Below are 27,056 nucleotides of genomic sequence, written 5' to 3'. Positions count from 1 at the left end.
TGTTTTTTCCCTGGAATGTTCTTTGCCTCATTATTTCCTCAGAGTCCTCTTACCACCCCATCTAATATAGCACCTCTCCTTCAGAAAGTATCCCTTTTACCCTGATTAATTTTTTTCTTAGCATCTATGAAAACAACAAAACTCTTTACCTGTTAAATGAATGCATAAATAAGCAACTGCAATAGGCACACAGGTGTATAGCTAATTTTGCCTCTGGGATTTTGTGGCTTCATGGAGGGGTTCTCCTTGCACTTAGACTAGGGGAATAAACAGAAGTGTACTTTAGTGTTACTAAAGTTTAAGCTAGAATCTGCTTTGTCTTAATTTTTTCATTTCTCATAATCTGAAAAGAAAATTTCATTAAGGTTTATATTCTGTTGCTTTTGTTTTACTTGTAACTTTCCTGATTTTTCTTCAATATTCCTTGCTTGACCTTTATTCTTGTCTCTGCCACCTTCTCTACTAGGTCGTTTTTATACTTTATTCCTTTCTATTATTTTTAATTTTTTAAAATTAATGGATTACATTTAGCTAAAAAGTAAAATAATACTAAAACTCACAATGAAAAAAGCATTTCTTCACATTTCCAAGTCCTGCCTCCCAGGAATAACCATTTTCAGATCTTTAAACTATTTCTTCTGATGGTTACCCTGAGTACTTCAAAATAACATCATTATACTTCTATCTCTTTGTTTTTCAGTTTGGAACATAGCTATTGACTGCATGGAATGGAAGATGAGGGTTCAGCTTCCTATACCAATTCTCACCAGATGCTGCTCCTCCTCCTATCCTCATATTTCTGTCACAATTTTTAGCGTAATCTACATTCGTCTTTATATGATTATAGTATATAAACATATGCACATCTGGGCCATGTTATGTACTATGATGACATATTCTTCCTTGCACAGCTTCCATCCAGAGTTATTGTCTCATAATTTTTCTGCTTCATTTTCTGGGTGTTGATATTAATTTTTCACCAAACTTACAGAAGTGTAAATATCCTCTCAACATGTTCAAACACCCCATGTAAGCTATCAGCTTCTCTTTGTTCTTGGAGACATACTTCTAAGAACCCACAATTCTTCTGTTCAACATTCTAAGAACCTTCCATTCTTTTGGTCTGGTTGTTCTTTCAATCTGATGCACTGCTGTAATCCTAGCATTTCTTCCCACCATTATCCTGGGATTCCCTCCATCTCTCTCCTGTGTTGGATTCCTTATTTCCTGATTCCTATATTTTCTCCTTTATTACTTATTCCATCATTGTGCTGTCATATAGCTTCTAACAGCTTCCTGAAAAAGGCTGCCAGGGTAGTAACATTTTTGAGAACTCTTTTTTTTTTCTTTTTTTTTTTTTATTATACTTTAGGGTTTTAGGGTACATGTGCACAATGTGCAGGTTTGTTACATATGTATCCATGTGCCATGTTGATTTCCTGCACCCATTAACTCGTCATTTAGCATTAGGTGTATCTCCTAATGCTGTCCCTCCCCCCTCCCCCCACCCCACAACAGTCCCCGGAGTGTGATGTTCCCCTTCCTGTGTCCATGAGTTCTCATTGTTCAATTCCCACCTATGAGAGAGAACATGCGGTGTTTGGTTTTTTGTCCTTGCGATAGTTTACTGAGAATGATGTTTTCCAGTTTCATCCATGTCCCTACAAAGGACACGAACTCATCATTTTTTATGGCTGCATAGTATTCCATGGTGTATATGTGCCACATTTTCTTAATCCAGTCTATCGTTGTTGGACATTTGGGTTGGTTCCAACTCTTTGCTATTGTGAATAGTGCCGCAATAAACATACGTGTGCATGTGTCTTTATAGCAGCATGATTTATAGTCCTTTGGGTATATACCCAGTAATGGGATGGCTGGGTCAAATGGTATTTCTAGTTCGAGATCCCTGAGGAATCGCCACACTGACTTCCACAATGGTTGAACTAGTTTACAGTCCCACCAACAGTGTAAAAGTGTTCCTATTTCTCCACATCCTCTCCAGCACCTGTTGTTTCCTGATTTTTTAATGATGGCCATTCTAACTGGTGTGAGACGGTATCTCACTGTGGTTTTGATTTGCATTTCTCTGATGGCCAGTGATGATGAGCATTTCTTCATGTGTTTTTTGGCTGCATAAATGTCTTCTTTTGAGAAGTGTCTGTTCATGTCCTCTGCCCACTTTTTGATGGGGTTGTTTGTTTTTTTCTTGTAAATTTGTTTGAGTTCATTGTAGATTCTGGATATTAGCCCTTTGTCAGATGAGTAGGTTGCAAAAATTTTCTCCCATTCTGTAGGTTGCCTGTTCATTCTGATGATAGTTTCTTTTGCTGTGCAGAAGCTCTTTAGTTTAATGAGATCCCATTTGTCAATTTTGGCTTTTGTTGCCATTGCTTTTGGTGTTTTAGACATGAAGTCCTTGCCCACGCCTATGTCCTGAATGGTATTGCCTAGGTTTTCTTGTAGGATTTTAATGGTTTTAGGTCTAACATATAAGTCTTTAATCCATCTTGAATTAATTTTTGTATAAGGTGTAAGGAAGGGATCCAGTTGCAGCTTTCTACATACGGCTAGCCAGTTTTCCCAGCACCATTTATTAAATAAGGAATCCTTTCCCCATTTCTTGTTTTTGTCAGGTTTGTCAAAGATCAGATAGTTGTAGATATGCGGCATCATTTCTGAGGGCTCTGTTCTGTTCCATTGATCTCTGTCTCTGTTGTGGTACCAGTACCATGCTGTTTTGGTTACTGTAGCCTTGTAGTATAGTTTGAAGTCAGGTAGCGTGATGCCTCCAGCTTTGTTCTTTTGGCTTAGGATTGACTTGGCGATGCGGGCTCTTTTTTGGTTCCATATGAACTTTAAAGTAGTTTTTTCCAATTCTGTGAAGAAAGTCATTGGTAGCTTGATGGGGATGGCATTGAATCTATAAATTACCTTGGGCAGTATGGCCATTTTCACGATATTGATTCTTCCAACCCATGAGCATGGAATGTTCTTCCATTTGTTTGTATCCTCTTTTATTTCATTGAGCAGTGGTTTGTAGTTCTCCTTGAAGAGGTCCTTCACATCCCTTGTAAGTTGGATTCCTAGGTATTTTATTCTCTTTGAAGCAATTGTGAATGGGAGTTCACTCATGATTTGGCTCTCTGTTTGTCTGTTATTGGTGTACAAGAATGCTTGTGATTTTTGTACATTAATTTTGTATCCTGAGACTTCGCTGAAGTTGCTAATCAGCTTAAGGAGATTTTGGGCTGAGACAATGGGGTTTTCTAGATATACAATCATGTCATCTGCAAACAGGGACAATTTGACTTCCTCTTTTCCTAATTGAATATCTTTTATTTCCTTCTCCTGCCTGATTGCTCTGGCCAGAACTTCCAGCACTATGTTGAATAGGAGCGGTGAGAGAGGGCATCTCTGTCTTGTGCCAGTTTTCAGAGGGAATGCTTCCAGTTTTTGCCCATTCAGTATGATATTGGCTGTGGGTTTGTTGTAGATAGCTCTTATTATTTTGAGATACGTCCCATCAATACCTAATTTATTGGGAGTTTTTAGCATGAAGGGTTGTTGAATTTTGTCAAAGGCCTTTTCTGCATCTATTGAGATAATCATGTGGTTTTTGTCTTTGGTTCTGTTTATATGCTGGATTACATTTATTGATTTGCGTATGTTGAACCAGCCTTGCATCCCAGGGATGAAGCCCACTTGATCATGGTGGATAAGCTTTTTGATGTGCTGCTGGATTCGGTTTGCCAGTATTTTATTGAGGATTTTTGCATCAATGTTCATCAAGGATATTGGTCTGAAATTCTCTTTTTTGGTTATGTCTCTGCCAGGTTTTGGTATCAGGACGATGCTGGCTTCATAAAATGTGTTAGGGAGGATTCCCTCTTTTTCTATCGATTGGAATAGTTTCAGAAGGAATGGTACCAGTTCCTCCTTGTACCTCTGGTAGAATTCAGCTGTGAATCCATCAGGTCCTGGACTCTTTTTGGTTGGTAAGCTATTGATTATTGCCACAATTTCAGAACCTGTTATTGGTCTATTCAGAGATTCAACTTCTTCCTGGTTTAGTCTTGGGAGGGTGTATTTGTCGAGGAATTTATCCATTTCTTCTAGATTTTCTAGTTTATTTGCATAGAGGTGTTTGTAGTATTCTCTGATGGTAGATTGTATTTCTGTGGGATCGGTGGTGATATCCCCTTTTTCGTTTTTTATTGCATCTATTTGATTCTTCTCTCTTTTCTTCTTTATTAGTCTTGCTAGCGGTCCATCAATTTTGTTGATCTTTTCAAAACACCAGCTCCTGGATTCATTAATTTTTTGAAGGGTTTTTTGTGTCTCTATTTCCTTCAGTTCTGCTCTGATTTTAGTTATTTCTAGCCTTCTGCTAGCTTTTGAATGTGTTTGCTCTTGCTTTTCTAGTTCTTTTAATTGTGATGTTAGGGAGTCAATTTTGGATCTTTCCTGCTTTCTCTTGTGGGCATCTAGTGCTATAAATTTCCCTCTGCACACTGCTTTGAATGTGTCCCAGAGATTCTGATATGTTGTGTCTTTGTTCTCGTTGGTTTCAAAGAACATCTTTATTTCTGCCTTCATTTCATTATGTACCCAATAGTCATTCAGGAGCAGGTTGTTCAGTTTCCATGTAGTAGAGCGGTTTTGAGTGAGTTTCTTAATCCTGAGTTCTAGTTTGATTGCACTGTGGTCTGAGAGACAGTTTGTTATAATTTCTGTTCTTTTACATTTGCTGAGGAGAGCTTTACTTCCAACTATGTGGTCAATTTTGGAATAGGTGTGGTGTGGTGCTGAAAAAAATGTATATTCTGTTGATTTGGGGTGGAGAGTTCTGTAGATGTCTATTAGGTCCACTTTATGTAGAGCTGAGTTCAATTCCTGGATATCCTTCTTAACTTTCTGTCTCGTTGATCTGTCTAATGCTGACAGTGGGGTGTTAAAATCTCCCATTATTATTGTGTGGGAGTTTAAGTCCCTTCGTAGGTCACTCAGGACTTGCTTTATGAATCTGGGTGCTCCTGTGTTGGGTGCATATATATTTAGGATAGTTAGCTCTTCTTGTTGAATTGATCCCTTTACCATTATGTAATGGCCTTCTTTGTCTCTTTTGATCTTTGTTGGTTTAAAGTCTATTTTATCAGAGACTAGGATTGCAACCCCTGCCTTTTTTTGTTTTCCAGTTGCTTGATAGATCTTCCTCCATCCCTTTATTTTGAGTCTATGTGTGTCTCTGCACGTGAGATGGGTTTCCTGAATACAGCACACTGATGGGTCCTGACTCCTTATCCAGTTTGCCAGTCTGTGTCTTTTGATTGGAGCATTTAGCCCATTTACATTTAACGTTAATATTGTTGTGTGTGAATCTGATCCTGTCATTATGATGTTAGTTGGTTATTTTGCTCGTTAGTTGCTATAGTTTCTTCCTAGTCTCGATGGTCTTTACAATTTGGCATGTTTTTGCAGTGGCTGGTACCGGTTGTTCCTTTCCATGTTTAGTGCTTCCTTCAGGAGCTCTTTTAGGGCAGGCCTGGTGGTGACAAAATCACTCAGCGTTTGCTTGTCTGTAAAGTGTTTTATTTCTCCTTCACTTATGAAGCTTAGTTTGGCGGGATAGGAGATTCTGGGTTGAAAATTCTTTTCTTTAAGAATGTTGAATATCGGCCCCCACTCTCTTCTGGCTTGTAGAGTTTCTGCTGAGAGATCAGCTGTTAGTCTGATGGGCTTCCCTTTGTGGGTAACCCGACCTTTCTCTCTGGCTGCCCTTAACATTTTTTCTTTCATTTCAACTTTGGTGAATCTGACAATAATGTGTCTTGGAGTTGCCCTTCTCGAGGAGTATCTTTGTGGCGTTCTCTGTATTTCCTGAATCTGAATGCTGGCCTGCCTTGCTAGATTGGGGAAGTTCTCCTGGATAATATCTTGCAGAGTGTTTTCCAACTTGGTTCCATTCTCCCCATCATTTTCAGGTACACCAATCAGACGTAGGTTTGGTCTTTTCACATAGTCCCAAATTTCTTGGAGGCTTTGTTCATTTCTTTTTATCCTTTTTTCTCTAAATTTCCCTTCTCTCTTCATTTCATTCATTTCATCTTCCATCAGCGATACCCTTTCTTCCAGTTGATCGCATCTGCTACTGAGGCTTCTGCAATCTTCGCGTAGTTCTCGAAACTTGGCTTTCAGCTCCATCAGCTCCTTGAAGCCCTTCTCTCCATTGGTTATTCTAGTTATCCATTCTTCTAATTTTTTTTCAAAGTTTTTAACTTCTTTGCTGTTGTTTTGAATTTCCTCTCGTAGCTCAGAGTAGTTTGATCGTCTGAAGCCTTCTTCTCTCAACTCATCAAAGTCATCCTCCATCCAGCTTTGTTCCGTTGCTGGTGAGGAACTGCGTTCCTTTGGAGGAGGAGAGGTGCTCTGTTTTTTAGAGTTTCCAGTTTTTTGGTCTGTTTTTTCCCCATCTTTGTGGTTTTATCTACTTTTTGTCTTTGATGATGGTGATGTACAGATGGGTTTTTGGTGTGGATGTCCTTTCTGTTTGTTAGTTTTCCTTCTACCAGACAGGACCCTCAGCTGCAGGTCTGTTGGAGTTTACTAGAGGTGCACTCCAGACCCTGTTTGGCTGGGTGTCAGCAGCGGTGGCTGCAGAACAGTGTATTTTCATGAGACCACAAATTCAGCTGTCTGATAGTTCCTCTGAAAGTTTTGTCTCAGAGAAGTACCTGGTTGAATGAGGTGTCAGTCTGTCCCTACTGGGGGGTGCCTCCCAGTTAGGCTGCTCAGGGGTGAGGGACCCACTTTAGGAGGCAGTCTGTCTGTTCTCAGATCTCCAGCTGCGTGCTGGGAGAACCACTACTCTCTTCAAAGCTGTCAGTCAGACAGGGACATTTAAGTCTGTGGAAGTTCTTGCAGAGTTTTTGTTTGTCTGTGCCCTGCCCCCAGAGGTGGAGCCTACAGAGGCAGGCAGGCCTCCTTGAGCTGTGGTGGGCTCCACCCAGTTCGAGCTTCCTGGCTGCTTTGTTTACCTAAGCAAGCCTGGGCAATGGCGGGCGCCCCTCCCCCAGCCTCGCTGCCGCCTTGCAGCTTGATCTCAGACTGCTGTGCTAGCAATTAGCGAGACTCCGTGTGCATAGGACCCTCCGAGCCAGGTGCGGGACACAATCTCCTAGTGTGCCGTTTTCCAGGCCCGTTGGAAAAGCGCAGTATTAGGATGGGACTGACCCGATATTCCAGGTGCCGTCTGCTTCCCCTTTCTTTGACTAGGAAAGGGAACTCCCTGACCCCTTGCGCTTCCCGAGTGAGGCAATGCCTCGCCCTGCTTCGGCTCGCGCACAGTGCGCTTCACCGACTGTCCTGCACCCACTGTTAGGCACTCCCTAGTGAGATGAAACCGGTACCTCAAGCAGAAATGCAGAAATCACCCGTCTTCTGTGTCGCAGGGGCTGGGAGCTGGAGGCCGGAGCTGTTCCTATTCGGCCATCTTGGCTCCACCCCCTGAGAACTCTTAAGTCTGAAAATATCTGTGTTTGATACTTGATGGATTGTTTTGGCAGGATATAGAATTCTAGGCTGGGCATAATTTTCCTTTGGAATTTGGAAGGCACTGTCTTCTAGTTCCTATTTCCTCAAATTTTCTTTTCTTTTCTCCATCTTTTTGCTTTTCTCTTCTACTTTCTAGGAGATTTCACATCTTTATCATCTAACCCAAATATTGATTTTTTTAAAATTTCAGTCCTTATATTTTAATATTCACTCTTCTTCTTTTTTCATAGCCGGCTGTTTATGTTTAATGAATACAATATCATCTCTTTTCTCTCTGAGGATATTATATATTTTTAAGCTCTCTTTTGCTCCCTGTATTGTTTTGTATTTTTTCTCTGTGAAGTTCTTTTTTGCTTATTGTTTCTGTTCTTCACATTAGAGATGTTTCTCAAATAATTGGTGATCCTTGGCTGTTCGTGTTTAAAAATGGGTCCCCAAAATGTTACCTTAAGCTCAGTGCGCTTGTATACAGTTTATTGGCTGATATCCTTCTAAGTAGGTAGATTGAACATGGATATAGCCATTTCATTGGGATATCCCAACTGTCAGTATCAATGGGTCTTATCTTTTTTATTTATTTATTTTTGAGACAGAGTCTTGCTGTTACCCAGGCTGGAGTGCAGTGGTGTGATCTCTGCTTACTGCAACCTCTACCTTCTGGGTTCAAGTGGTTCTTGTGCCTCAGCCTCCCAAGTAGCAGATGTGCACCACCACACCAGGCTAATTTTTGTATTTTCAGTAGAGATGGAGTTTCACCATGTTGGCCAGGCTGGTCTCAAACCCCTGGCCTCATGTGATCTGCCTGCCTTGGCCTCCCAAAGTGCTGGGATTACAGGTGTGAGCCACTCTGCCAGGCTATTCTTATCTTTTGAGGCAGCTCATTTCTCCAGAGGGGGGGGGCTCTTCCAATTTCTTTTTTTATGGCTATTAATACATAAGCCTGGTTACTTGTGTTCTGAAACATGAGAGTGTGAAGGGTACTGGGAAGTCTCCATACTTAATATACTCTTGCTTTATTTCTTTTGTCCTCAGGTTCAGTGCCTTTTCTCATTCAGTTTTGCTAGAGAGTAAACCCCTGGTATTCTGCCAGGATGGTGGGCAGGGGCTTCTTGGGAACTGGGAGGACATCTCTGATGATCTGTTTGGTCCTTTTATAATCTTTCAAACAGTCTTGTTTTCAGTTCCACCCTTACATCCCTCTTTCAGAGGCATAGGCATACAGAGATATTGTGGGTTTGGTTCTAGACCAAAATAAAGCAAATATTGCAATAAAGAAAGTCACATGAATTTTTTGGTTTCCCACTGCATATAAAAATTATGTTTACACCATACTGTAGTTAAGTGTGCAATAGCATTAAGTCTAAAAAATGTACATACCTTAATTTAAAAATATTTTACTGCTAAAAAATGCTATCAACCATCTGAGCCTTCAGCAAGTTGTATCTTCTGCTGGTGGATGCTTCAATGTTGCTTCAATGTTGATGGCTGCTTCAATGTTCCTTCAATGTTGATGGCTGCTGACCGATCAAGGTGGAAGTTGCTGAAGGTTGGGTTGGCAGTAGCAATTTCTTAAAAGAAGACAACAGCACAGAAATCACTTGAACCTGGGAGGCAGAAGTTGCAGTGAGCTGAGATTGTGCCACTGCACTCCAGCCTGGGCAACAGTGTGAAACTCTGTCTCAAAAAGAAAATAAAAACTAAAAAAAAGACAACAATGATGTTTGCCACATCAGTGGACTCTTCCATTTGAGAAAGATTTCTCTGTAGCATGTGATGCTGTTTGACAGCATTTTACCCGCAGTAGAACTTCTTTCAAAATTGGAGTCAATCCTCTCAAACCCTGTCACTGCTTTATCAACTAATTTTATATAATATTCCAAATCCTTTGTTGTAATTTCAATATTTTCACAGCATCTTCACAAGAGTAGATTCCATTTCAACAAATGGCTTTCTTTGCTCATCTATAAGAAGTAACTTTTTATATGTTCAAGTTTGCAGCAGTTCAGCCACATCTTCAGACTCCACTCCTAATTCTAGTTCTCTTGCTATTTCTGCCACTTCTTCCACTGAAGTTTTAAACCTTCAAAGTCATCCATGAGAGCTGGAATCAACTTCTTCCAAACTTTTGTAATTATTGATATTTTATCCTCCTCCCATGAATTATGAATGTTCTGAATGGCATCTAGAATGGTGAATCCTTTCCAGAAGGTTTTGAATTTACTTAGCCCAGATCCATCAGAGGAATCAATAACTATGGCAGCTATCATCTTATGAAATATATTTCTTAAATAATAAGACTTGAAAGTCAAAACTGTTCCTTGATCCATGCGCTGCAGAATGGATGTTGTGTTTGCAGGTATGAAAACATTAATCCCCTTGTACATCTCCATCAGAGCTCTTGGGTGACCAGATGCGTTGTCAACGAGAAGCAATATTTTGAAAGGGATTTTTTTTTTTTCTGAACAGTAGGTATCAACAGGCTTAAAATATTCAGTAAGCCATGCTGCAAAAAGATGTGCTGTCATCCAGGCTTTGTTGTCCCACTTATAAAGCACAGAGTAGATTTAGCATAATTCTTAAGGGTCTTAGGATTTTTGGGATGGTAAATGAGCACTGGCTTCAACTTAAAGTAACTAGCTGCATTATCTCCCAATGAGAGAATTAGCCTGTCCTTTGAAGGCTAATTCTTGAAATTTGGATTCAAAGCTTCTGTACTACAGCTATGAAAGTCCTAGATGGTACCTTCTTCCAATAGAAGGTTGTTCCACCTACATTGAAAATCTGTTGTTTAATGTAGCCACCTCATAAATGACCTTAGCTAGATCTGGATAACTTACCGCAGCTTTGATATGAGCACTTGCTATCTTACCTTGTACCTTTATGTTCTGGAAATGGCTTCTTGTCCAGAACCTCATAAACCTACCACTGCTAGTTTCCAACTTTTCTTCTGCAGCTTCCTCATCTCTTTCAGTCTTCATACAATTGGAGAGAGTTAGGGTCTTGCTCTGGATTAGGCTTTGGCTTAAGGGAATATTATGACTGGTTTGATCTTCTACCTAGACCACTCAAACTTTCTCCATATCAGCAAGAAGGTTGTTTTATTTTCTTATCATTCATGTATTCACTGAGGTAGTACTTCTATTGCCTTCAAGAACTTTTCCTTTGCATTCACAACTTGGCTAACTGGAACAAGAGGCTTAGCTTCTGGCTTATCTCAACTTTTGATTTGCTTTCTTTGCTAAGCTTAATCATTTCTGCCTTTTGACTTAAAGTGAGAGGTGTAATTCTTCCTTTCACTTGAATGCTTAGGAGCCATTGTAGGGTTGTTAATTGGCCTAATTTCAATATTGTTTTTGCCTCAGCAAATAGGGAGGCCTGAGCAGAAGAGAGACGGGGGACTGGCCAGTCAGTGGATTAGTCCGAACACACACAACATTTATCTGTTAAGTTTGCTGTCTTATATAGGCACCATTCTTGGCACCCACAAACAAGTGTAATAGTAACATCAAAGATCACTGGTTGCGTGGCCATAAGAGATATAATAATAATGAAAAAGTTTAAAATATTGCAAGAATTACCAAACTGTGACACAAAGACATAAAGTGAGCACATGCAGTTGAAAAAATGACACTGAGAGACTTTCTCGACATAGCAGTTGCCACAAACCTTCAATTTGTGAAAAAAAAAAAAAACACAGTATCTGTGGAACACAATAAAGTGACATGCAATAAAACAAGTTATGCCTGCACCTAGTTTCTCCATTTCCTGAGCCTCTCCAGTGTTGTGTCACATAACTAGATTTTCTCCGTTTTGGATCCTCCCATCCCCAATCCTCACAAGCATTAGGTTTCAATATCCTATAGTCTGATAAGTCATTTATCTCTTAGACACTTGCTTTCCATTTTTGTAAGCTTTGGTCAATATCTTTTTTATCAAGTGCTAACTCCTCTCCTGTTCTCTTTGTCCTAATGGATTTATTCATTTTTTATTAATTGATTGCCATTTTAGTGGCAATGGAATGAAGTAGAGATAAACATATGTATTCAATTCTCCATGTTTAACCAAGAGCATTATTTTCTATTTTTGAGTATCACTCATCTTCATTGTATGACTACAAGAACTATAGCATTTAAAACTACTGCTCTTTTGGCTCCCTTATGTGTGAATATTGAACTATCTGTACTGATTGTCCTTCAGTGATTGTATGTGAGCTGTTTATTTGATGTACCACATTCTTCCTCTGGATCACAACAAGGTCCGTAACAGTGGGGTCACACTGTCTTGACTGTACTCACATGGAACCGGTAGGAAGGAAAATGGGCATCAAGAAGCACATGACCCATTTTGACTTGGTTTTATTGATAAGTGTTATTCTCTAACATATTAACTTTCTCTCTCTCTCGCTCGCTCTCTCTCCCTCCCTGCCTCCTTTCCAATCTTTTAATGTATCTTTTTATTATTATTATTATTATTATACTTTAGGTTTTAGGGTACATGTGCACAATGTGCAGGTTTGTTACATATGTATCCATGTGCCATGTTGATTTCCTGCACCCATTAACTCGTCATTTAGCATTAGGTATATCTCCTAATGCTGTCCCTCCCCCCTCCCCCGACCCCACAACAGTCCCTGGAGTGTGATGTTCCCCTTCCTGTGTCCATGAGTTCTCATTGTTCAATTCCCACCTATGAGAGAGAACATGCGGTGTTTGGTTTTTTGTCCTTGCAATAGTTTGCTGAGAATGATGGTTTCCAGCTTCATCCATGTCCCTACATGAACTCATCAGTTTTTATGGCTGCATAGTATTCCATGGTGTATATGTGCCACATTTTCTTAATCCAGTCTATCGTTGTTGGATATTTGGGTTGGTTCCAAGTCTTTGCTATTGTGAATAGTGCTGCAATAAACATACGTGTGCATGTGTCTTTATAGCAGCATGATTTATAGTCCTTTGGGTATATACCTAGTAATGGGATGGCTGGGTCAAATGGTATTTCTAGTTCTAGATCCCTGCGGAATCGCCACACTGACTTCCACAATGGTTGAACTAGTTTACAGTCCCCCCAACAGTGTAAAAGTGTTCCTATTTCTCCACATCCTCTCCAGCACCTGTTGTTTCCTGACTTTTTAATGATGGCCATTCTAACTGGTGTGAGGTGGTATCTAAAAGAAAACCTAGGCAATACCATTCAGGACATAGGCATGGGCAAGGACTTCATGTCTAAAACACCAAAAGCAATGGCAACAAAAGCCAAAATTGACAAATGGGATCTAATTAAACTAAAGAGCTTCTGCACAGCAAAAGAAACTACCATCAGAGTGAACAGGCAACCTACAAAATGGGAAAAAATTTTTGCACCCTACTCATCTGACAAAGGTCTAATATCCAGAATCTACAATGAACTCAAACAAATTTACAAGAAAAAACAAACAACCCCATCAAAAAGTGGGCGAAGGACATGAACAGACACTTCTCAAAAGAAGACATTTATGCAGCCAAAAAACACATGAAAAAATGCTCATCATCACTGGCCATCAGAGAAATGCAAATCCAATCTTTTAATGTATCTTTCCAGGGACTCCTTGTTCACATTTACATTTCTAGCACAGTTTTATTTTCCATTTTCTCTTTTTATTGACCTGCACCCTTTGTTGCTCCACTTTGCGACCCTTGCTGTTTCTGGGGATGTGCTCCAATAATCCCTGCTCCACTTAAGAAGGCCCATTTTGGCCTTTAGAGGCTTTGGCTTTCCTCTTATCCTTGAGAACTTTCTTCATACAATTAAAAACAAAGTTTACCCATTATTTGGCCTCTTGAAAGAGAACAGAGCTTTCCTCCTCTTAATTAGCCTCCTTATTAGACCATTAATTTATTTTCATTCTAATGGGAATTTGTTTTCCACTTAAATGCAGCTTTATTTCTCCAGAATCTGAGAAATTTCAAGTGTCTGGAATGCATTTTCAAAAAAAAGTGGTGCTTTTCACTTTACATGCTATGGCCTCTATTCTTTTTGGCTCATAAATCCTATCCCTTTTATTGGCTCATTTCCTATTTTTATAAGCGTATTTTGGACTCTGGCATGCTTAGCCAGAGAAGCAGCCTTAATTACTTACTCTTACAGTTCAGTTCGAATTAGTTAACTTTGAGGTGATATTTTGGTAACTTCTAAAGGAAAATCTAGTCTACCCTCCCTGCTCCCACAAAAGGAAATTGCCCCCCTAAGTACACCCTTAATTGGTTTTTCTTTACCTTTGGGATGATCCTTTTCTCCTCTCTAGCAATGATCTATGATCATTTACATACCAACCCAATGTCTTATGTCTTTCAGTCCACATTTTTTAAAAAAGCTTTATTCCTAAGTGGCTTCTTTTAAAAACTAATGAGCAGGAAGAGTTCCAACTGCAGCTCCTTTTGTCGATGAAGAAATCCACTCTTCACTTTTATTCTATTTTCTCTTGCCAAAATCACCTCCAGAAGCCCTGTGATTGGAAGCCTTTAAAATGCCCCCTAATGATCCTTACCCTCCTGATATTCATATCTTTGTGCAATGATTTCACCTCGAGTGTGGGTTGGACTTATTGATTCATTTGTAATAAATGCAATACAGCAGAAGCACTGGTATGTCTCTTCTGAGATTAGGTTGCAAAAAGACTGTGGCTTCTGTCTTGGCACCTTCTCTCTCTCATTCTCACTCGCTTGCCCTGAGGGAAGTCAGCTGACACACTAAGCTGTTCTATGGAGAGGTCCATGTGGCAAGGAACTGAGGGAAGCCACTGGCCAAATACATCCTGCCAACAACCATATAAGTAAGCCTGAAAGCCAATCCCATCCTAGTTGAGCCTCTAGATGAGACTGCAGCCCAGTGGATACCCTGACACCAACCTCATGAGAGAACTTGAGCCTCTAAACCAGAGACACTCAGCTAAGCCATGCTCAGATTCCTGACCCACAGAAGCTATGAGATAATAAATGTTTGTTGTTTGAAGCTGCTAAACTTGGGGGTAATTTGTCACGCAGCAATAGATAAGTTATACAGGCTCTTCATGCAAATGTTCTAGCTTTCAGTCTATGCTTTTTTATGATAAATTCTGTTTAGATCATTCTTTCCTTTGGATATTAATTTAATTACTCATGCAAAGTTTTCTTTAAATTCTTCTTTAAGAGCAGGAAGTGGCAGTTGTCAGTCTTCTTCCTAATTACATCACCAGTACCTACCTAACATGTGCCTGGCACCCCAGATAGATGCTGTTATGGGGTATGGAAGTTTGTCAACTCAAAATCTCATGTTGAAATGTAATCCTCAATGTTGGAGGTGGGGCCTAGTGGGAGGTGTTTGAATCATGGCAGCAGATCCCTCATGAATTGCTTAGCACCATCCCCTTGCTGATGAATGAGTTCTTGCTGTGTTAGTTCATGCGAGATTTGGTTGTTTAAAATAATGTGGCACCTCCCCCAACCTCTCTCTCACCATGTGATGCACTGGCTTCTCCTTCACCTTCCGCCATGATTGTAAGCTTCCAAGGTCCTCGGCAGAACTATGCTTCCTGTTCAGCCTGCAGAACCATGAGCCAACTAAACCTCTTTCCTTTATAAATTATCCAGTCTCACATATTCCTTTAGAGTAAGGCAAGAACAGAATAACATAGATGCTAATATACGTTTTTTCTACTTGTCTTTCTGTCTTTTTCTACTTGTCCTAATTTATAAGTTACTCCCTCATTTTCTATATTGCCATTTCTTTTGTGAATGAATAGTTAGAAAACCTGCTAGTCTAGTTGCCTCGACCTTTCTGTCCTTTACCCTGCTTCCCTCCTCTAGAGATTCACTACTGGCTGTCTCATTGAGGCAAATCAGCATCACCTCTCTCTCAGGGTTTCTCCAGTGGAGCTAAGTCCACGTGTGCTCTCCCACCTTACTCCTGCCTGAACTGGGGGTGCGGCTTCCTTCATTGGGGGACTGTGCTGCTGTGTAACAACAAGAGAACTTAATCATCTTTTTGTCTTAATTATAATACTAAAAGAAAATTGAGTCCCTGGAGATGATAACTGCTAAGTCTGTGGTCACTGTGAAATGTAGAAGCAGAATAATAAGAACTAGGTTTTCCAAAAGAGGAAACATCATATCATGGAGATTCGAATTTGAATCTTAGCTCCACCAAACTGTCTGACCTTATGGAAATTATTCAACCGTCTTCAGTCTCTTCCTCATTTGTAACATGTAAATAATTTCTACTTATAGGGTTGTTTTAGGCATTATTCTTTTTTTTTTTTGAGACGGAGTCTCGCTCTGTCACCCAGGCTGGAGTGCAGTGGCGCAATCTCGGCTCATTGCAAGCTCCACCTCCCGGGTTCACGCCATTCTCCTGCCTCAGCCTCTCCGAGTAGCTGGGACTACAGGCGCCCGCCACCACGCCCGCTTAATTTTTTGTATTTTTAGTAGAGACGGTGTTTCACTGTGGTCTCGATCTCCTGACCTCGTGATCCACCCGCCTCGGCCTCCCAAAGTGCTGGGATTACAAGCGTGAGCCACCGCGCCCGGCCTAGGCATTATTCTTGATCTACCATTCTATCTATTCCATATTTTATCTTATATTGATAACTTCTTTGTAATAGGTTCACTTCATAATTACATAATTACAATGATTATGTAAACTTTCTATTTTGGCTGATAATTTAAATATAGCAAGACCATGGCATATTTAATTGTTAATAATCGATATTATTATTAGCACTTTCCTTTTATGCCTTTATTGATGCCAGTCAAACCAACAAAAATATTACTTCTCACCAACATTCAGAATCTTCCTCCATTTGCCTTTATTTGCTATACTGTCATCAAAGGGATCAAATATTGTAATGTGATATGATATTGGTGATTAGAGAAGAGATGAATTGATTCACTATTTCTAAATTGCTCAGTAGTTCAGACATAATACTTTCAAAAATGTTTTCAAACCAAAATAGGTCTACTCCAGTTTTGAATGAAAAACATCACTGAAATAATCATACATACATAAGAAAGAAAACTGACGCATGCTTATTACCTTATAAGTTTATATTGATAGGAAGTAAAAACCTAAGGTAAAATTGTATTTAAAAGACATAGTCTAATTTTTTTTAAATGTATGCAGAAAGTTATCTAAAAGTTTATTTGGCAAAGATTTAATGTTAAAACAAATAAGACATAAACATATAAAGATTCCTAGTCTTAGAGGCTTAAAATAGTTATTGCAAGAGAGAACTAGGTGCTAAGGAAAATTTAGAGATTATGTAGTTCACAAGAAAGCCAGGTCTGGAGAGGCTGACTGCCTAAAGTTAAGGACAGAACACCAGGATGTGATTTAGGTCAGACTAATATTCCAGGATTCTTTCCATGAAACTAAGCTGCCTTTCACATTTTTGTTTGTTTGTTGAAAGAACATGTGCTCTATGATTAATTGCAAAGTTACCACTATCTGCTTCCTACCTCTTCCTGGGACTGGTTAAATTGCTTTATCAGTTGTGTTTTGAGCCAGCATTACTCTTTTCAGTTCATCTGACTTCCGTTTCATTTCCTTCCTCAAGTCTTCTGAAACTGAATCATTACTGTCAATTTCCTTCTTCAAGCGAAATTCAAATTCTGCAGCCAAATTTTTAAGATTTTCAATTTCTTTATCCTTTGACTTAGATTCTTCAGTGTACTGAATATGAGATTTGTGAAGTTTTCTTTAAGAGCGGTCACTTCCTGCTTTAGATCTCTTGTAGCGCCTGTGATTAAGTCAGATATCTGTAAGATAAATCTCATATTAGCTTGTAGGCAATAGTTTCTAGGTAACCACAGAATTCTTACAGTTTTTAAGAGGTTTATTTCATTAATCAGTGTACTCACTTGATCAGATGAAACCAAACCCATGACATGCAGGCCTTCAAGATTTTCTTTTTAAAAGACTAAAACATTTATTTTTCTACTTAAAACAATATCACATTAATCACTTGGGCACTTTTGGAAATATATAAATTTCTGTGGCTATATTAAGCTACAAAGGATAGCACAAGTCTTTTTTTTTTGAAACAGGGTCTTGCTCTGTTGTCAAGGCTGGAGCGCAGTGGTGCAGTGGTGTAATCATGGCTCTCGGCAGCCTTGACCTCTTGCGCTCAAACAATCCTACCAATTCAGCCTCTCCAGTAGCTGGATCACAGACTCATGCCACCACACCTGGCTAATTTTTTATTTTTTGTAGGGATGGTGTCTATGTTACCAAGGCTGGTCTTAAACTTCTGGGCTCAAGCAATCCTCCTGCCTCAGCCTCCCAAAGTTCTGAGATTACAGGTGTGAGCCACTGTGTCCAGCCTCAGCTCAAGTCTTGACAAGTACATCAGGGGACTGTCTGGACCTAACTAGGTTGGCTTTGGGATCTCAAAATGGCTGATTTTTGGGGAATGCAAGGAGGAGAGCACTAGAGTTATACTTTACCCTAACTATACAATAAATTTTCTTTAACATAATTTTTTTTCTTTTTGTATATAATGGCTGGAGGAACTCCAGATACTATGCCTTCCAGAACAGTACTGCCCAACAGAGCTTTCTGTGGTGTTAGAGATAGTCTATGCTATCCAATATGGTAGTCACTAGCCACATGTGACTATTGACAGTGCTGGTAAATGTTTAACAACTGACTCTCAAATAAAAAAAAAAAAGCAAGATTTGTATCTAATTTCCGTGGTGTAAATACTCTAAACCATAGCTCTCAAAAAAGAGTATTGACTATTGAGCACCTGAAATATGACTAATGTGACCAAGGAACTGAATTTAAATTGTACTTAATTTAATTAATTTAATGGAAACTTTTGTAGCCACATGTGGCTATCATGATGGACAGCACAGTTGTAGAAAACACCTGAATATTCTGAAAATGTACTGCTTCTCAAGGTGGTTCCTCTAGACAAATGAATGAGAGAATAACTTGGAGAAGCTTTTTCCTCATAGCATGAAAGTCTTAGAAGGGAAAAGTCCTCTTGTTTTCTTTCTTCTTAAGAAGCAAAACAACGAAACAAGAGCTGCTTCTAATGAAACATATCCTTATTACTTATGCTAAATTATTGTCATGTTATAAATATTAGCACAACAAGAAACTAGCCCACTAAGAATCTGGAAACATTCACAGACCAAGGTTCCAAGGACTTTGTGAACTGTTACATAAAAAGAGTTGTGTATCCAAAATTTGTTTCAAATGTTAAATTTACAGAAAGAATAACTTGTGTGAGAAGTCTCTTCACCATAGTTCATAATTCTATAAATTAATATTCTATTATCTTCAATTAATCCAAGAGGGAAGAAGGCCACTGTCAGGTCTGCACAGTGGGTTTCCATCACCCAGAGGAGAGCTGACCACTGAAATAAAGCAAGTTATCTTTGGAAGAGGAGGTTCACATAACCACAAATATGTTTTCATTTTTTTAAAAGGCAGTCAACATTTAAAGATCAGGAGGTTCCACTTACAAAATGTGGATTTATGACTTCTCTTGAGAAACTGTAACATCTGGCAAGTTCCAGCTTGCCTGTCTGCATTCTCCTGCTGATGGTTCCTGAACCACCCAGGGCTGGAACAGCAGTCACAGAGTGAGAGGAAGAAGAAAGGGGGAGACTCGGTGGAGCCTGGGGCATCACAAGCCAGGAAGCAAGAGGTGAGAACCCTCTAGGGGAGGCAAAACCTTGGGGGAGCCAAGGCTCTAAGCTTGTGGCACATGCTCCATTGCCACAGTAGGATTTCACTTACAAAACACAAGTTCAAAGATAAAATCACTAAGAATATTTTTTTTCTTTTAGAGAAGGGATCTCACTCTGTTGCCCAGTCTGGAGTGCAATGGTGTGATCATAGCTCACAGAAGCCTTGAACTCCTGGTTCAGTGAACCTCCTGTATCAGCCTCCCAAGTAGCCAGGAGGGTTAGGGTTCATATTAACTGGTATGAACATATTACAGGTATGAACCACCACACTAGGCTAATTAAGTCTTTTTTTTTTTAATAGAGACAGAGTCTTGCTATGTTGTCCAGGCTGGTCTTGAATGCCTGGCTCAAGTGATCCTCTTGCCTGGGGCCTCTTCAAAGTGCTAGGAATCATAGCATGAGCCACCATGCCCAGTAAGATTATTAAGAATTTCAAGGTAGTATCTGCAGAGCAATAAATCCAAAGCACGAGGCCCTTTCTGAGTGTGGGACCCATGGCTATTGCACTGGTTGTACACATGTAGCTGGTGGCTGCCTGTTGTTCACAATGGAACTACTGAAATGGCTGTACCATACCTCCTGTACACAAATGTAGAAAGCCATTAGGTCTTGTCTGATGCTTAATTAAACACAGACTCTTAATACACGTATTTAAAAATGTTATTTCCCCACTAGTCTTGATAATACACATACACACATACACACACATACACACTCTACACTCAAGTCCTATAAAAACAGGAAACCTTAACAAAACCTTAGTATTTAGAACATACTGTTTAAGAAATTTAGGGAGGTGTAATTACAATTTTAAAAATATTTCTCTTTCATTCAGAAATGTTGAGAATGAAAAATATTTGCAATTAAGGGTATATGCTTTAGTTGTTGGGAAAATTTTAATTATATAAACACTTTCATTATCTTTCGATGTTGGATATTTGAGATGTTGAAATATCTAGCCATAATAATTTTTAGTCATATAATTTACGATGTTTTAAAAAAATAAGTTTATTTCCAGTAGAAAAAATCCATACATAGCTTGGATTACATGCTTGTATAACTTATCTCAGTTACCCCATTCTGAGAATTAGCCAAACCATCTAACTTGGCATAGCTAAAACCAGGACACAGTGACCCATGAGTGAAAGCTTACTGGAATTATAAATACTGTAGTGTTCTATAGGCGAAAATATACAACATCTGCAGTTTCAATTCAAATCTTTAAATAATGACGAACGTCATAATTACAGACCTTCATTTGTAGTTCCTCTTGTTCTTTCTTATACTTTTGGATTACATCTTGGTGTTTTTCTTTTCAATTTAAGTTGCAATTTGTTTCTTCCTTAAAGAGAAGAGCTTGCTCTTCAAATTCAACCCAAGTGTTGGGCCCTTTCCTTGGCAAGTTCTGCTTTCAATCTAGAAATGGGCATTTAAAACACATGTAAAACTATTTTACCTTAAAATAAGTACATTAAGCTTGTTTTTCAAACTCTAAGTTTTAAAACGTTCTGAACAATAAAATTTTTAAATTAAACTATTTTAAAAATTCTAGTGTTCAAAAAAAAAGTGTGACTTAGAACTTGGGCCAGAAAAATTGACCTGGTGCCAAATATTCCACCACCTTCTAAGACCTGAAAAATTAGTAGAGGAGTTAGAACTACATGACAGTTTTCAGAAATACTAAAAGCTTAATTACTTGCTCATTTATACTGTGAACTCAGTCCTTGCCAGCAACTCAGAAAATTGAAGTTTTTGTTTTTAAGCAAGTTTTGCGGGCCTTAGACTAAGTTCTGCTTAAAACTCAGAGGGAATACAAAGTCCACATGTTGATTTTTCAAGTGGCCCTTTCTTGATGGAGGTCATAGAAAGTTTTGAAGTCACAGATTGTCATTTTAATGTGACTAAAGTGGGAAGGATGATTAAAGGAAAAGAGTCAGTAATGTCCGTATAGATGGTCCCCATCTTACAATGGTTCGACTTATGATTTTTCGATTTTATAATGGTGAGAAAGCAATATGCATTTTCAGTAGAGACTATACTTCAACTTTTGAATTCTGATCTTTTCCTGGGCCGTTGATATGAAGTATGATACTCTCTGGGATGTTAGGCAGTGTCAGTGGGCCGCAGCTCCCAGACAGCCATGTGATCATGAGGGCAAACAGCTGATACTGTACAGTGGCTGTACTGTGTTGCCAGTATTTTTTAGATATTGTGTTTTCACATTCCATCATGTCTACAGAATACCCATTTTTGACTTACAATACCTTCAATTTATGATGGGTTTATCAGGATGTAACCCCACTGAAAGGTGAAAAGCATCTATATCCATACTTTGACTCAGATAGAATTATAATGCTAGAAGGGACCTTAGAAATCCCCTAATTCAATCTCTCATGTTTCCATGAATTGTGGAAAGAATAAGCAAGAACTCTGGATGCAGATGAAGTTGAGTTTAAATCCTGCCTCTTAATCCTGGCTCTACTACTTCCTAACTGAGTGATCTTAAGTTTGTGACTGTAACCCTTCCTGGCAGGGTTATAACTAGTTCCCTTAGGGGTTGTTATGAGGATTAAAGGAGGCAAACCTTCTGTGTAAAACTCTAACATGAGTAGGAATTTAATAGTCAGTGGAGAGTACTTCCACACTCTGACCCTTCAGTCTCTACTACTGACTCCATACTAAATGACTGACTGCTGGGTGCCTCATACCTCCAGAAACCATAACTCACTTCTTCCCTAGAAGGCATTTCCATTTTCAGACAGCACTAAGCATTAGGCAGTTTTTCCTGTAGTTGAGCCAACATCTCTCTCTATGTGGTTTTTAACCATTGGTTTTGGCTCTGCCTACTGAAACAAGAAAAAGAAGAAATCTATGAGAACTGGAGTCATTTACTCCTGGGAGTTCATCTAGAGAGATTGGAAAAGGCAATCCCAGTGACAGTCTGGCTCTAGATTTATACTGCGCCAGGATTATAAACTCTAAGAGAGGGTAAAGCCAGGAAAATTGAGAGAAAAACTCACAACTGATTGTGACTGTGTGATTTAGGCCACCAAGACAAGGAAAGAGATCAACCTAAATTTCTCAAGAGAACAATGAAGCCAGGGTACAAGGACACAAACGTTGCTAAGAAAGTTAAAGGAAGCCCTTTACATTAAATAAAATACCAGATGGAAGACTAGCCCCAGTGTGGGGTCAATTAGTTTTATTGTACTGGGTATAGGACTGAGCATCTGCCTTAAGGGAATGTAATTATGTTTATACAGTACTGAGTGCAAAGAGTTATTTTGGCTCTTTCAAAATAGACCTCTGGGTTGTTTGGGATAATAGGCTACTGATGATCTTTTAGCAACATTACAGAATTACAGAATTATTCAGATGGGCTGCTCTCAGACTGCTGAAGACAAAGGAAGTCTCAGGGGGCACTCAGAAAAAAAGAAGATATTCCTCTGAATTTCAGGTACTTAAATCCACTTTGCCTCCTGGTAGCCATTTAGATAATTCACAGGTGCCTCCAATGAATTGCATGGCCCAGAAATCTTGTAACAACACTCTTCCCAAAGTCTGTTTCTCTCCCTTATTTCAGGACACGGCTCTACCAACTATCTAGTTACTCAAGTTAGTGATTAGAACATCATCTTTCATACCTCTCTCCTTTACCCTCCCCACCCAATCCAACACAAAATCTTATTCATTTTACCTTCAAAAGATGCTTTGCATCCATTTCTCTATGTCTCAACTTTCATCAGCACTTCCTGATCACCTAGTTCTGGCCACCATCACTTCCTGACCAGCCTCCTTACTTTCACTCCTGCTTCACTCCAACCATGCTACTACACACAGCACAGTATTCTTTACAAAGTATAAATTAGATTTTTTATTCCTTCTTCGTGGTTTCTCAATGCATTAATATATCAAAACTCCTGTATATGACCTTTTACGGGGCCACTACTAGCTCATATGACACCTTTGTGTAAACTGACAAACACCCCTTCCTTAGATGAGAACAGTCTCATGCCAGTCATAGGACTTGATGAGCAGAGTACAGGCTAGATTCCAGCTCCCTTTGCTGCCTTGGCCTGTTGCAGGGTGCAACTTAAACACTGTGTATGGTGGCAGTCCTGGATTCCTCCAGTCTGACTTCCACTACTTTTCTCATTTGATCACTGTGCTTTGGCCACACTGGCATAGATAAGTCAAGAATATATGAAAGGAGAAACCAAATGAAAACATTTGGAAAAATTGGAAGGTATAATATTAATATAAAAGTTAATAATCAACACTCCGTTATTAATTAAATTAATAATAATTAATAGTCACATAGTTCTTAATTGTTAATAGTAACCAATAAGTGAATAACATAAGCATTAATAGTTCATAAGATGCTCTGGCACTATTAATAAAAAAGCAACAAACTATTTTGAGAAGCTCTAGAAAAATGTGTATTGAGGTGCTAAAATATCAAGTATTTTTAAAAATCTTGTGTGGTTAGGCCGGGCGCGGTGGCTCACGCTTGTAATCCCAGCACTTTGGGAGGCCGAGGCAGGCGGATCACGAGGTCAGGAGATCGAGACCACGGTGAAACCCCGCCTCTATTAAAAATACAAAAAATTAGCCGGGCGTGGTGGCGGGCGCCTGTAGTCCCAGCTACTCAGAGAGGCTGAGGCAGGAGAATGGCGTGAACCCGGGAGGCGGAGCTTGCAGTGAGCCGAGATCGCGCCACCGCACTCAGCCTGGGCGACAGAGCAAGACTCCATCTCAAAAAAAAAAAAAAAAAAAAAAAAAAAAAAAATCTTGTGTGGTTAATTAGTAGAGCCCAATAGCTATTTTAGGACAAAACGACATCTTTCCAAATATGGATTGATTGCTCAAATTAAGACAGTGAGAATATATGCAAACTTGGTGGAACAAGACAAAAATTAGTTGACAGAAGGACTTTAGAAGAACCTTCAAAAAAAGTTTTCAAAAATTATTATGGAGATTAGGTCAATTAGAAAATCAGCAGGGTCCCTTTGATGAAGTTGAAACAAAGTATTCAGGGAAGAAAAGGTGATGGCCGATGGCTTGAATGAGCTGAATGTTCTGTTTTACTCGAGTTGGAAAGCAAGATCTTCTTGCCCCTGAACTATTCCTTGAACTACTGTAGGTAAAGAGAGAAAATAAGGAAGGAATAAATATACAGACAGTGGGAAAGAACAAGCACTGTAGACAAAAGCGAGAAGAATGATTGACTATTACTAGCTTTTGTTTTTAATTTGCACAATCTGAGAAAAAGAAGCAAAGTGATGAGTTTTTAGATAAATGGAGGTTGATTCTCAGCTCATTTCCTGCCTTTATAACTTTGGAAAATTACCTAATTCTCTAAGTCTTTTTTTTAATGTGCAAAATGGAAATAATAATGTCATAATAATGAAAATTACATTATTAATGGAGACAATTTTTGTTATCTAGACTAGTGGTTTATAAGATGATCTCTGCAGGCCACTCGTGATCTAAAATTTTCAGATTTTATTAATTTAATTTCTAAAACTGTGTTTTTAAAAATATAAAAATTAAAACATGTCCTCAATATTCCTTTTAGCCATATTTATTATGCATAAATTAAAATTGATATTTTATAAATAACAACATCATCTGTGTCACATTTTATATGTCAGAAATTATCCCTTTTAATTTTAATAATACCATACTAAAACGCATTAGGAATTAGTAGGTCATTTGGTTCTTTAATTTTGAAAACTAATTTGAGATTTTTTTTTTGTCTCCCTTCAAAATTGAAATTGACTATTTCTTGAAGTAAACTTTTCTCACCTGCATTTTCACTCTCAATCTAGTTGCTTCAGCCAAGAAATAAGGTTTTGTTTGTTTAACTACTGGTTTCTCAAAAGCTCTATGTACTATTTTAAATAAGGTCATTAGTGCAATTCTAAAACGTTCCTAAGTGTGATGTCTTGATGATAATCTAAGAAAATATTTGCTTAGAATTTGCTTATTGCACTAAAAAGTGATAGTGATTAAACAATGTGAGTTGATTATGTAAGCAGTGTGGCTATAGGATTTTTTAATTACAAAATTTTAAATAAATAGTAACAATATTGTACATTTAAAACCAATTTTAAAGGTTCAGCATCCACATTAATTTGCTTTCTTCAAGTAGTAATACTTGAAATAAAAATCCATGACAATTAGTAAATATGCAGTTATTTTTAAATGTGCCATCCTTGTTGCATAGCAACTATTGATCTTATTATGTGCTTTTTACATACTCTAAAATAATTAAGCACAGAACAAATTGCTATCTACTTTTTTGCATGTTAAAACTATTTAAGCTATGAAGTTTATTTTAATATGTGTATTATATATTTGTAAAAAGAACATTTCATTCTTTGGCAAAGGCACAGTGACCCAAGAAGGAGATGACAATGTCATATTAATGATTCTCCTTTCTCATGAGAAGAATTTTAGAGAACTTTTTATTCATAGTCTCAATATCTAACACAGCCAAGGCATAATTATTAGTCCTTTGCTTTTCTGGTCTGGATCTTGATTTACTGCTAGCTAAATGATAACATTTATTAACAAGAAGTCATGCCCTTTCAACCAAATGAAATGTCCATTTATACTATAGAAAATTATACATGCCAAAATACCTCTGCAATATAATTAATTCATTAGAAAGATATCATGGTCCTAGCAAGAACTTATAGAATATTATATAGAATCATTTTTACCACCAAATTAACTTAATAGCATAAAGCAAGAACATAAATGCTTTTATATGTCAGATGCTAACACTAACTTGTTTTACTCTGTGTTAGCACCTCAATGACAGGGTACAGTGAACAGAAGCACTAGAGGGGATCATAAACAGAGACTTTTCTCCAGTGAAGTGTATCTGAAACCCTAGTGGGGTGTGAATATGGAGATGGGAAATTTCTACAAAAGCAAAAGCAGGAAAGTTTACTCCATCATACTAAGAGAAGGAGCTCAGGAGTTTGAGAAGAGGAATGACTCTCTGAATCCTTATCCACGTTAATTCCATTAGTAAAATTTCTGAGTCAAAAGATGGGAAGTTTATAATATCTCTTGGTACATATTGACAAATTGCTTTCCGAAAATGTTGCTTTAATTTCTAGTCCCTTAAAGAGTAGGTATGAGAGACGATCTCACTAGATCTTAACCACAGTGTTAAACTATTCTATCAGTTGGATGGATAAACAATCTTTCGTTGTTCTAATTTGAATATGTTGGATTATACAAAATAGGGTTGATAATCTTCTTTTTCAATTTTTAAAACAGATTGGTAAGAATAAGGAAAGTGAGTAAGTGCAGACCCGTCAGTTGAATACCCTGAGGCTAATAAAATGAGAAAGAATTAAAGAAGCTGGGCCTTAGAGAAGAAGGAAAAGAAAAGGCCTATACTACAAAATAAAACAAAATAAGAATGAGACACAAATAGCAACATTAGTCCATATTCTCCAATTTTGTTTTGGCCCATGTGGTACTATTGTTACAGTGATTATTTTATTATTCGTGACTATGTACCCTGATGGACAAGGGAAGGGGTACTTATTTTTAGAGGGCTACTATTGGCTGAGTATGGCCAACTGTTTTGAAGATTGGAAATGAAAGTGACATATTTAAAATTGTTCTGAGGCAGCAAGAATACCTAAAGGGTTTCAGTATGCTGGATGGCAGAGTGAGGGATTCCTGTAGAGATGTTAGTTTGAAGGAGGCCACTGCTTTTTGCTGAGGTTACAAGTTATGGGGTCCAATCCCCAAAGAGAAGAATCTGAT

At 38.5% G+C, this 27,056-nt stretch overlaps 1 pseudogene; it reads right to left on the bottom strand.

The window, feature by feature from the left end:
* LOC115837290 overlaps nucleotides 1-27,056 on the bottom strand; it is a 37,720-nt pseudogene that overhangs the window by 7,942 nt on the left and 2,722 nt on the right.

The sequence above is a fragment of the Nomascus leucogenys genome, chromosome 11 (genome assembly GCF_006542625.1).
Source record: "Nomascus leucogenys isolate Asia chromosome 11, Asia_NLE_v1, whole genome shotgun sequence".
In the NCBI taxonomy this organism is placed as follows: domain Eukaryota; kingdom Metazoa; phylum Chordata; class Mammalia; order Primates; family Hylobatidae; genus Nomascus; species Nomascus leucogenys.
This window is presented reverse-complemented; position numbering and strand designations above follow the sequence as displayed.